This window comes from Notolepis coatsorum, assembly GCF_963971535.1.
Source record: "Notolepis coatsorum genome assembly, chromosome: 3".
NCBI lineage: Eukaryota > Metazoa > Chordata > Actinopteri > Aulopiformes > Paralepididae > Notolepis > Notolepis coatsorum.
Window position 1 is genome coordinate 213,415,537 of NC_140167.1, and position 12,356 is coordinate 213,427,892.

A 12,356-nucleotide genomic window follows, 5' to 3' on the forward strand; every position below is an offset into this window, starting at 1 on the left:
CACACTATTACACACTATTACACTATTACACTATTACACACTATTACACTATTGCACTATTACACTATTACACACTATTACACTATTACACACTATTACACTATTACACTATTACACACTATTACACTATTACACTATTACACACTATTACACTATTACACACTATTACACTATTACACTAGTACACACTATTACACACTATTACACTATTACACTATTACACACTATTACACTATTACACACTATTACACTATTACACTATTACACACTATTACACTATTACACACTATTACACACTATTACACTATTACACACTATTACACTATTACACTATTACACACTATTACACTATTACACTATTACACTATTACACACTATTACACTATTACACACTATTACACTATTACACTATTACACACTATTACACTATTACACTATTACACACTATTACACTATTACACACTATTACACTATTACACACTATTACACTATTACACTATTACACACTATTACACTATTACACACTATTACACACTATTACACACTATTACACTATTACACACTTACACACTATTACACTATTACACACTATTACACACTATTACACACTATTACACTATTACACACTATTACACACTATTACACTATTACACTATTACACACTATTACACTATTACACACTATTACACTATTACACACTATTACACTATTACACACTATTACACTATTACACTATTACACTATTACACACTATTACACACTAGTACACACTATTACACTATTACACTATTACACACTATTACACTATTACACACTATTACACTATTACACTATTACACTATTACACACTATTACACTATTACACTATTACACTATTACACACTATTACACACTATTACACTATTACACTATTACACTATTACACACTATTACACTATTACACAATATTACACACTATTACACTATTACACACTATTACACTATTACACACTATTACACTTTTACACTATTACACACTATTACACTATTACACTATTACACACTATTACACACTATTACACTATTACACTATTACACACTATTACACACTATTACACACTATTACACACTATTACACACTATTTCACACTATTACACTATTACACTATTACACACTATTACACTATTACACACTATTACACTATTACACACTATTACACTATTACACTATTACACACTATTACACTATTACACTATTACACACTATTACACTATTACACAATATTACACTATTACACTATTACACACTATTACACACTATTACACTATTACACTATTACACTATTACACACTATTACACTATTACACCGAGTACAATGACACAACCCACAAGACAGAGGGCGCTGTCAGCAATTCAGTACTGCAACACAGTGATGGCCAATGATGGGTTAAGTGGATGATGTCATTGGCAGCTCAGCCACGAGCCACACAGCTGAACCAATCATGAGTGAGCCATGAGCCACACAGGTGAAGCAATCACTATGACTTGCATATTTTCTATCCAATGCATTTCTATGGAGGCAGATGCATGACTGCATTGTCACGTTGATTAAAAGAAAACTATAAGAGATGAAGCGTTGTGACGCGCACATGAGCACTACAACGAGTAGGCGAAGGGTTGTGCGCGATATTGTGGCATTCGTGCGATATTGTGGCACTCCTTCGGCGATCGGAACAGAAGGCTAAAAAATAGTGTGAAAAATGTGATTTCTAGAGGGCGATTGCATGGCGGTCAATGGGGAGGAGAACCTTCAAACAAATGGTCGTCAGTTGAGATAGAAATGTCCAATTCCATTTATTTTTCTTTTGTGAGTGGGATGACAGCCGTGTCATCGTTTTGATGTGTTTGTTTTATTTCTACGTCCAAAATTGAGATCACACTCGCAATTCACCCAAGGTAGGGGGAAAAAGATTATTTCAGCTGCTACACTCTAAAATGCAATGCATTCCCAATGGGACCGAAATTTTACCGTTTAAAGTCGATTCGTAGCCAGACGGTGCGGTGAAACTTTTACGGGTTCGAGACCGCAGTTGCCATAGGCAAGCCACTCGTTTTGATACCTTTCACGTGTATGGGGCGCGAACGCTTACGTGTTGCAAAGTGTTTGCAAAATCGGTGGAATAAAGAATAATAAAAAGAGTATGGATATGTATAGTGTGGGTGGCAACCTGGCTTCGCCAGGTCACCCACACTAATAAAAAGAGTATGGATATGTATAGTGTGGGTGGCAACCTGGCTTCGCCAGGTCACCCACACTAACTAGACAATTCCGCGCGGGGGAAATTGTGAAAGTGTGGGTGACGCCTGTGCACCGCCGGCCAACGGGGGAGAGGGTCTCTCGCGAGTCTCTATGACAAACGGTTCAAAGGATACAAAAAGGGGGCGCGGCCTAAGGATCGGGGGAGTGGTCAACATAGACCAATCAAAGAGGATATCCCTAATGAGTGCAATGACACAACCCGCAACACTATTACACACTATTACACTATTACACTATTACACACTATTACACTATTACACACTATTACACTATTACACACTATTACACTATTACACTATTACACTATTACACAATATTACACTATTACACACTATTACACTATTACACTATTACACACTATTACACTATTACACACTATTACACACTATTACACTATTACACACTATTACACTATTACACTATTACACACTATTACACTATTACACACTATTACACACTATTACACACTATTACACTATTACACTATTACACACTATTACACACTATTACACTATTACACACTATTACACTATTACACTATTACACACTATTAAACTATTACACTATTACACACTATTACACTATTACACACTATTACACTATTACACTATTACACTATTACACTATTACACACTATTACACACTATTACACTATTACACTATTACACACTATTACACACTATTACACTATTACACTATTACACACTATTACACTATTACACACTATTACACTATTACACTATTACACACTATTACACTATTACACACTATTACACTATTACACTATTACACACTATTACACTATTACACTATTACACACTATTACACTATTACACACTATTACACTATTACACTATTACACACTATTACACTATTACACACTATTACACTATTACACTATTACACACTATTACACTATTACACTATTACACACTATTACACTATTACACACTATTACACTATTACACACTATTACACTATTACACTATTACACACTATTACACACTATTACACTATTACACACTATTACACTATTACACACTATTACACTATTACACTATTACACACTATTACACTATTACACACTATTACACTATTACACTATTACACACTATTACACTATTACACACTATTACACTATTACACTATTACACACTATTACACTATTACACACTATTACACTATTACACACTATTACACTATTACACTATTACACACTATTACACTATTACACTATTACACTATTACACACTATTACACTATTACACTATTACACTATTACACACTATTACACTATTACACTATTACACACTATTACACTATTACACACTATGACACTATTACACACTATTACACTATTACACACTATTACACTATTACACTATTACACACTATTACACTATTACACACTATTACACACTATTACACTATTACACACTATTACACTATTACACACTATTACACTATTAGACACTATTACACTATTACACACTATTACACTATTACACACTATTACACACTATTACACTATTACACACTATTACACTATTACACTATTACACACTATTACACACTATTACACTATTACACACTATTACACTATTACACTATTACACTATTACACACTATTACACTATTACACACTATTACACTATTACACACTATTACACTATTACACACTATTACACTATTACACTATTACACACTATTACACACTATTACACTATTACACACTATTACACTATTACACACTATTACACTATTACACACTATTACACTATTACACTATTACACACTATTACACTATTAGACACTATTACACTATTACACACTATTACACTATTACACTATTACACACTATTACACACTATTACACTATTACACACTATTACACTATTACACACTATTACACTATTACACTATTACACAATATTACACTATTACACACTATTACACACTATTACACTATTACACACTATTACACACTATTACACTATTACACTATTACACACTATTACACACTATTACACTATTACACTATTACACACTATTACACTATTACACCGAGTACAATGGCACAATCCGCAAGTCTCTACGACAAACGGTTCAAGAGATACACTGAGGGGGTGTGGCCTAAGGGGGCGTGGTCTAAGGATCGGGGGAGTGGTCAACATCGACCAATGAAAGGTGGTCAACATCGACCAATGGCACAATCCCCAAGTCTCTACGACAAACGGTTCAAGAGTTACACTGAGGGGGTGTGGCCTAAGGGGGCGTGGTCTAAGGATCGGGGGAGTGGTCAACATCGACCAATGAAAAGTGGTCAACAGGGGGAGTGGTCAACATCGACCAATGAAAGGTGGTCAACATCGACCAATGGCACAATCCGCAAGTCTCTACGACAAACGGTTCAAGAGATACACTGAGGGGGTGTGGCCTAAGGGGGCGTGGTCTAAGGATCGGGGGAGTGGTCAACATCGACCAATGAAAGGTGGTCAACATGGACCAATGAAAAATGAAAGAGGATATCCCTACTGAGTACAATGACACAACCCACAAGACAGAGGGCGCTGTCAGCAATTCAGTACTGCAACACAGTGATGGCCAATGATGGGTTAAGTGGATGATGTCATTGGCAGCTCAGCCACGAGCCACACAGCTGAACCAATCATGAGTGAGCCATGAGCCACACAGGTGAAGCAATCACTATGACTTGCATATTTTCTATCGAATGCATTTCTATGGAGGCAGATGCATGACTGCATTGTCACATTGATTAAAAGAAAACTATAAGAGATGAAGCGTTGTGACGCGCACATGAGCACTACAACGAGTAGGCGAAGGGTTGTGCGCGATATTGTGACATTCGTGCGATATTGTGGCACTCCTTCGGCGATCGGAACAGAAGGCTAAAAAATAGTGTGAAAAATGTGATTTCTAGAGTGCGATTGCATGGCGGTCAATGGGGAGGAGAACCTTCAAACAAATGGTCGTCAGTTGAGATAGAAATGTCCAATTCCATTTATTTTTCTTTTGTGAGCGGGTTGACAGCCGTGTCATCGTTTTGATGTGTTTGTTTTATTTCTACGTCCAAAATTGAGATCACACTCGCAATTCACCCAAGGTAGGGGGAAAAAGATTATTTCAGCTGCTACACTCTAAAATGCAATGCATTCCCAATGGGACCGATATTTTACCGTTTAAAGTCGATTCGTAGCCAGACGGTGCGGTGAAACTTTACGAGTTCGGAGACCGGTGTTGCCATAGGCAAGCCGCTCGTTTTGATACCTTTCACGTGTATGGGGCGCGAACGCTTACGTGTTGCAAAGTGTTTGCAAAATCGGTGGAATAAATAAATAAATAAACTAGACAATTCCGCGCGGGGGAAATTGTGAAAGTGTGGGTGACGCCTGTGCACCGCCTGCCAACGGGGGAGAGGGTCTCTCGCGAGTCTCTATGACAAATGGTTCAAAGGATACAAAAAGGGGGCGCGGCTTAAGGATCGGGGGAGTGGTCAACATAGACCAATCAAAGAGGATATCCCTACTGAGTGCAATGACACAACCCGCAACACTATTACACTATTACACAATATTACACTATTACACACTATTACACACTATTACACACTATTACACTATTACACACTATTACACACTATTACACACTATTACACTATTACACACTATTAGACACTATTACACTATTACACACTATTACACACTATTACACACTATTACACACTATTACACTATTACACTATTACACACTATTACACTATTACACACTATTACACACTATTACACTATTACACACTATTACACACTATTACACTATTACACACTATTACACTATTACACACTATTACACATTATTACACTATTACACTATTACACACTATTACACTATTACACACTATTACACTATTACACTATTACACTATTACACACTATTACACTATTACACACTATTACACTATTACACACTATTACACTATTACACTATTACACACTATTACACACTATTACACTATTACACACTATTACACTATTACACACTATTACACTATTACACTATTACACTATTACACACTATTACACACTATTACACTATTACACACTATTACACTATTACACTATTACACTATTACACACTATTACACTATTACACACTATTACACTATTACACACTATTACACACTATTACACTATTACACACTATTACACTATTACACTATTACACACTATTACACTATTACACACTATTACACTATTACACTATTACACACTATAACACTATTACACTATTACACACTATTACACTATTACACACTATTGCACTATTACACTATTACACACTATTACACTATTACACTATTACACACTATTACACTATTACACTATTGCACACTATTACACTATTACACTATTACACACTATTACACTATTACACTATTGCACACTATTACACTATTACACTATTACACTATTACACTATTACACACTATTACACTATTACACACTATTACACTATTACACTATTACACACTATTACACTATTACACTATTACACACTATTACACTATTACACTATTACACACTATTACACTATTACACTATTGCACACTATTACACTATTACACTATTACACACTATTACACTATTACACTATTACACACTATTACACACTATTACACTATTACACACTATTACACACTATTACACACTATTACACACTATTACACTATTACACACTATTACACTATTACACACTATTACACTATTACACACTATTACACTATTACACTATTACACTATTACACACTATTACACTATTACACACTATTACACTATTACACTATTACACACTATTCCTACTGAGTACAATGACACAACCCACAAGACAGAGGGCGCTGTCCAGCAATTCAGTAGTGCAACACAGTGATGGCCAATGATGGGTTAAGTGGATGATGTCATTGGCAGGTCAGCTCAGCCATGAGCCCTGAGCCTCACAGCTGTTAAGCCTGAACCAATCAGCCATGAGCACAATGACTTGCATATTCTGAAATTTCTTTACATGACTGCATTGTCACGTTGATTAAAAGAAAACTATAAGAGATGAAGCGTTGTGACTCGCACAAGAGCACTACAACGAGTAGGCGAAGGGTTGTGCGCGAGATTGTGGCATTCGTGCGATATTGTGGCACTCCTTCGGCGATCGGAACAGAAGGCTAAAAAAAAATTGATTTCTAGAGGGCGATTGCATGGCGGTCAATGGGGAGGAGAACCTTCAAACAAATGGTCGTCAGTTGAGATAGAAATGTCCAATTCCATTTATTTTTCTTTTGTGAGCGGGTTGACAGCCGTGTCATCGTGTTGATGTGTTTGTTTTATTTCTACGTCCAAAATTGAGATCACACTCGCAATTCACCCAAGGTAGGGGGAAAAAGATTATTTCAGCTGCTACACTCTAAAATGCAATGCATTCCCAATGGGACCGAAATTTTACCGTTTAAAGTCGATTCGTAGCCAGACGGTGCGGTGAAACTTTTACGAGTTCGAAGACCGCAGTTGCCATAGGCAAGCCGCTCGTTTTGATACCTTTCACGTGTATGGGGCGCGAACGCTCTGGCACGAGTGTTGTTTGGAAAATCTGAGAATATAGATAATAAGTATATACTAGACAATTCCGCACGGGGGAAATTGTGAAAGTGTGGGTGACGCCTGTGCATCGCCGGCCAACGGGGGAGAGGGTCTCTCGCGAGTCTCTATGACAAACGGTTCAAAGGATACAAAAAGGGGGCGCGGCCTAAGGATCGGGGGAGTGGTCAACATAGACCAATCAAAGAGGATATCCCTAATGAGTGCAATGACACAACCCGCAACACTATTACACTATTACACACTATTACACTATTACACTATTACACACTATTACACTATTACACACTATTACACCATGTGCCATTTTCAAAATTATAGTTTCATTTTGTTGACACATTAGAGCCAAAGGTTATTACAGAGGGGATTTTGGATATCTCTTTTTATCACTCCATAAATCAGAAAATACTCCATTTTTATGGTAAAATTCCATATTTCGCCATGTTTTTAGGAATAAAATGTGATATAAATCAGGGTATGAATGCGATATCAACAAACCCTTCTGTAAATACCTTCAGAACATAGATATGAATAGAACTGGAAGGGTTGGTGTATGTGAGTGCTACTGAAGTGGAGATTTCTGGCTCAGAGTATGAGGAAAAACTCTTAAAACTAATTTTTGGAAAAAACGCCTTCAAAGTTCACTCTCTCACTCTCTATATGAGCCTGTATCACACTTCTCTCTCCTCCTCTGTCTCTCTCACTCTCTATATGAGCCTGTATCACACTTCTCTCTCCTCCTCTGTCTCTCTCACTCTCTATATGAGCCTGTATCACACTTATCTCTCTCCTCTGTCTCTCTCACTCTCTATATGAGAAAAAAACAAACGAACTAAAACAAAAACGCAAAAAAACGAACGAACTAAAACAAAAACGTACTTTTCGAGTTTTCTGACTTTTTCAAGTTTTCGGATTTTTCCGAGTTTTTGGGTTTTCGGACTTTTCCGAGTTTTTGAACTTTTTCGGATTTTTGCTGTTTCCGAGTTTTTGGAATTTTCAGAGTTTTTGGATTTTTTCGGGTTTTCGGGTTTTCGGACTTTTCCGAGTTTTTGAACTTTTTCGGATTTTTGATGTTTCCGAGTTTTCGGATTTTTCCGAGTTTTTGGGTTTTCGGACTTTTCCGAGTTTTTGAACTTTTTCGGATTTTTGATGTTTCCGAGTTTTCGGATTTTTCCAAGTTTTTGGGTTTTCGGACTTTTCAGAGTTTTTGAACTTTTTCGGATTTTTGATGTTTCCGAGTTTTCGGAATTTTCAGAGTTTTTGGATTTTTCCGAGTTTTCGGATTTTCGGACTTTTCCGAGTTTTTGAACTTTTTCGGATTTTTGATGTTTCCGAGTTTTCGGATTTTTCCAAGTTTTGGGATTTTTCGGAGTTTTGGAACTTTTTAGATTTTTCCGAGTTTTCGGATTTTTCCGAGTTTTCGGGTTTTGGGATTTTTCCGAGTTTTTGAACTTTTTCGGATTTTAGATTTTTCCGAGTTTTGGGATTTTTTCGAGTTTTCGGATTTTTTCGATCAACATCGACCAATGGCACAATCCGCAAGTCTCTACGACAAACGGTTCAAGAGATACACTGAGGGGGTGTGGCCTAAGGGGGCGTGGTCTAAGGATCGGGGGAGTGGTCAACATCGACCAATGAAAGGTGGTCAACATCGACCAATGGCACAATCCCCAAGTCTCTACGACAAACGGTTCAAGAGATACAAAAAGGGGGCGTGGCCTAAGGATCAGGGGAGTGGTCAACATAGACCAATCAAAGAGGATATCCCTACTGAGTGCAACGACACAACCCGCAACACTATTACACTATTACACACTATTACACTATTACACACTATTACACACTATTACACACTATTACACTATTACACACTATTACACTATTACACACTATAACACTATTACACTATTACACACTATTACACTATTACACTATTACACACTATTACACTATTACACACTATTACACTATTACACACTATTACACTATTACACACTATAACACTATTACACTATTACACACTATTACACACTATTGCACTATTACACTATTACACTATTACACACTATTACACTATTACACACTATTACACTATTACACTATTACACACTATTACACTATTACACACTATTACACTATTACACTATTACACACTATTACACTATTACACTATTACACTATTGCACACTATTACACTATTACACACTATTACACTATTACACTATTACACACTATTACACTATTACACACTATTACACTATTACACACTATTACACACTATTACACTATTACACACTATTACACTATTACACTATTACACACTATTACACTATTACACTATTACACACTATTACACTATTACACACTATTACACTATTACACTATTACACACTATTACACTATTACACTATTACACTATTACACACTATTACACTATTACACACTATTACACTATTACACTATTACACACTATTACACACTATTACACTATTACACTATTACACACTATTACACTATTACACACTATTACACTATTACACTATTACACACTATTACACTATTACACACTATTACACTATTACACTATTACACACTATTACACTATTACACTATTACACTATTACACACTATTACACTATTACACACTATTACACTATTACACTATTACACACTATTACACTATTACACACTATTACACTATTACACTATTACACTATTACACACTATTACACTATTACACTATTACACACTATTACACTATTACACACTATTACACTATTACACTATTACACACTATTACACTATTACACACTATTACACTATTACACTATTACACACTATTACACTATTACACTATTACACACTATTACACTATTACACACTATTACACTATTACACACTATTACACTATTACACTATTACACACTATTACACACTATTACACACTATTACACTATTACACTATTACACACTATTACACTATTACACACTATTACACTATTACACTATTACACAATATTACACTATTACACACTATTACACTATTACACTATTACACACTATTACACTATTACACTATTACACACTATTACACACTATTACACTATTACACTATTACACACTATTACACTATTACACACTATTACACTATTACACCGAGTACAATGGCACAATCCGCAAGTCTCTACGACAAACGGTTCAAGAGATACACTGAGGGGGTGTGGCCTAAGGGGGCGTGGTCTAAGGATCGGGGGAGTGGTCAACATCGACCAATGAAAGGTGGTCAACATCGACCAATGGCACAAACCGCAAGTCTCTACGACAAACGGTTCAAGAGATACACTGAGGGGGTGTGGCCTAAGGGGGCGTGGTCTAAGGATCGGGGGAGTGGTCAACATCGACCAATGAAAGGGGGTCAACATGGACCAATGAAAAATGAAAGAGGATATCCCTACTGAGTACAATGACACAACCCACAAGACAGAGGGCGCTGTCAGCAATTCAGTAGTGCAACACAGTGATGGCCAATGATGGGTTAAGTGGATGATGTCATTGGCAGCTCAGCCACGAGCCACACAGCTGAACCAATCATGAGTGAGCCATGAGCCACACAGGTGAAGCAATCACTATGACTTGCATATTTTCTATCTAATGCATTTCTATGGAGGCAGATGCATGACTGCATTGTCACATTGATTAAAAGAAAACTATAAGAGATGAAGCGTTGTGACGCGCACATGAGCACTACAACGAGTAGGCGAAGGGTTGTGCGCGATATTGTGACATTCGTGCGATATTGTGGCACTCCTTCGGCGATCGGAACAGAAGGCTAAAAAATAGTGTGAAAAATGTGATTTCTAGAGTGCGATTGCATGGCGGTCAATGGGGAGGAGAACCTTCAAACAAATGGTCGTCAGTTGAGATAGAAATGTCCAATTCCATTTATTTTTCTTTTGTGAGCGGGTTGACAGCCGTGTCATCGTTTTGATGTGTTTGTTTTATTTCTACGTCCAAAATTGAGATCACACTCGCAATTCACCCAAGGTAGGGGGAAAAAGATTATTTCAGCTGCTACACTCTAAAATGCAATGCATTCCCAATGGGACCGAAATTTTACCGTTTAAAGTCGATTCGTAGCCAGACGGTGCGGTGAAACTTTTACGGGTTCGAGACCGGTGTTGCCATAGGCAAGCCGCTCGTTTTGATACCTTTCACGTGTATGGGGCGCGAACGCTTACGTGTTGCAAAGTGTTTGCAAAATCGGTGGAATAAAGAATAAAGAATAAATAAAAAGAGTATGGATATGTATAGTGTGGGTGGCAACCTGGCTTCGCCAGGTCACCCACACTAATAAAAAGAGTATGGATATGTATAGTGTGGGTGGCAACCTGGCTTC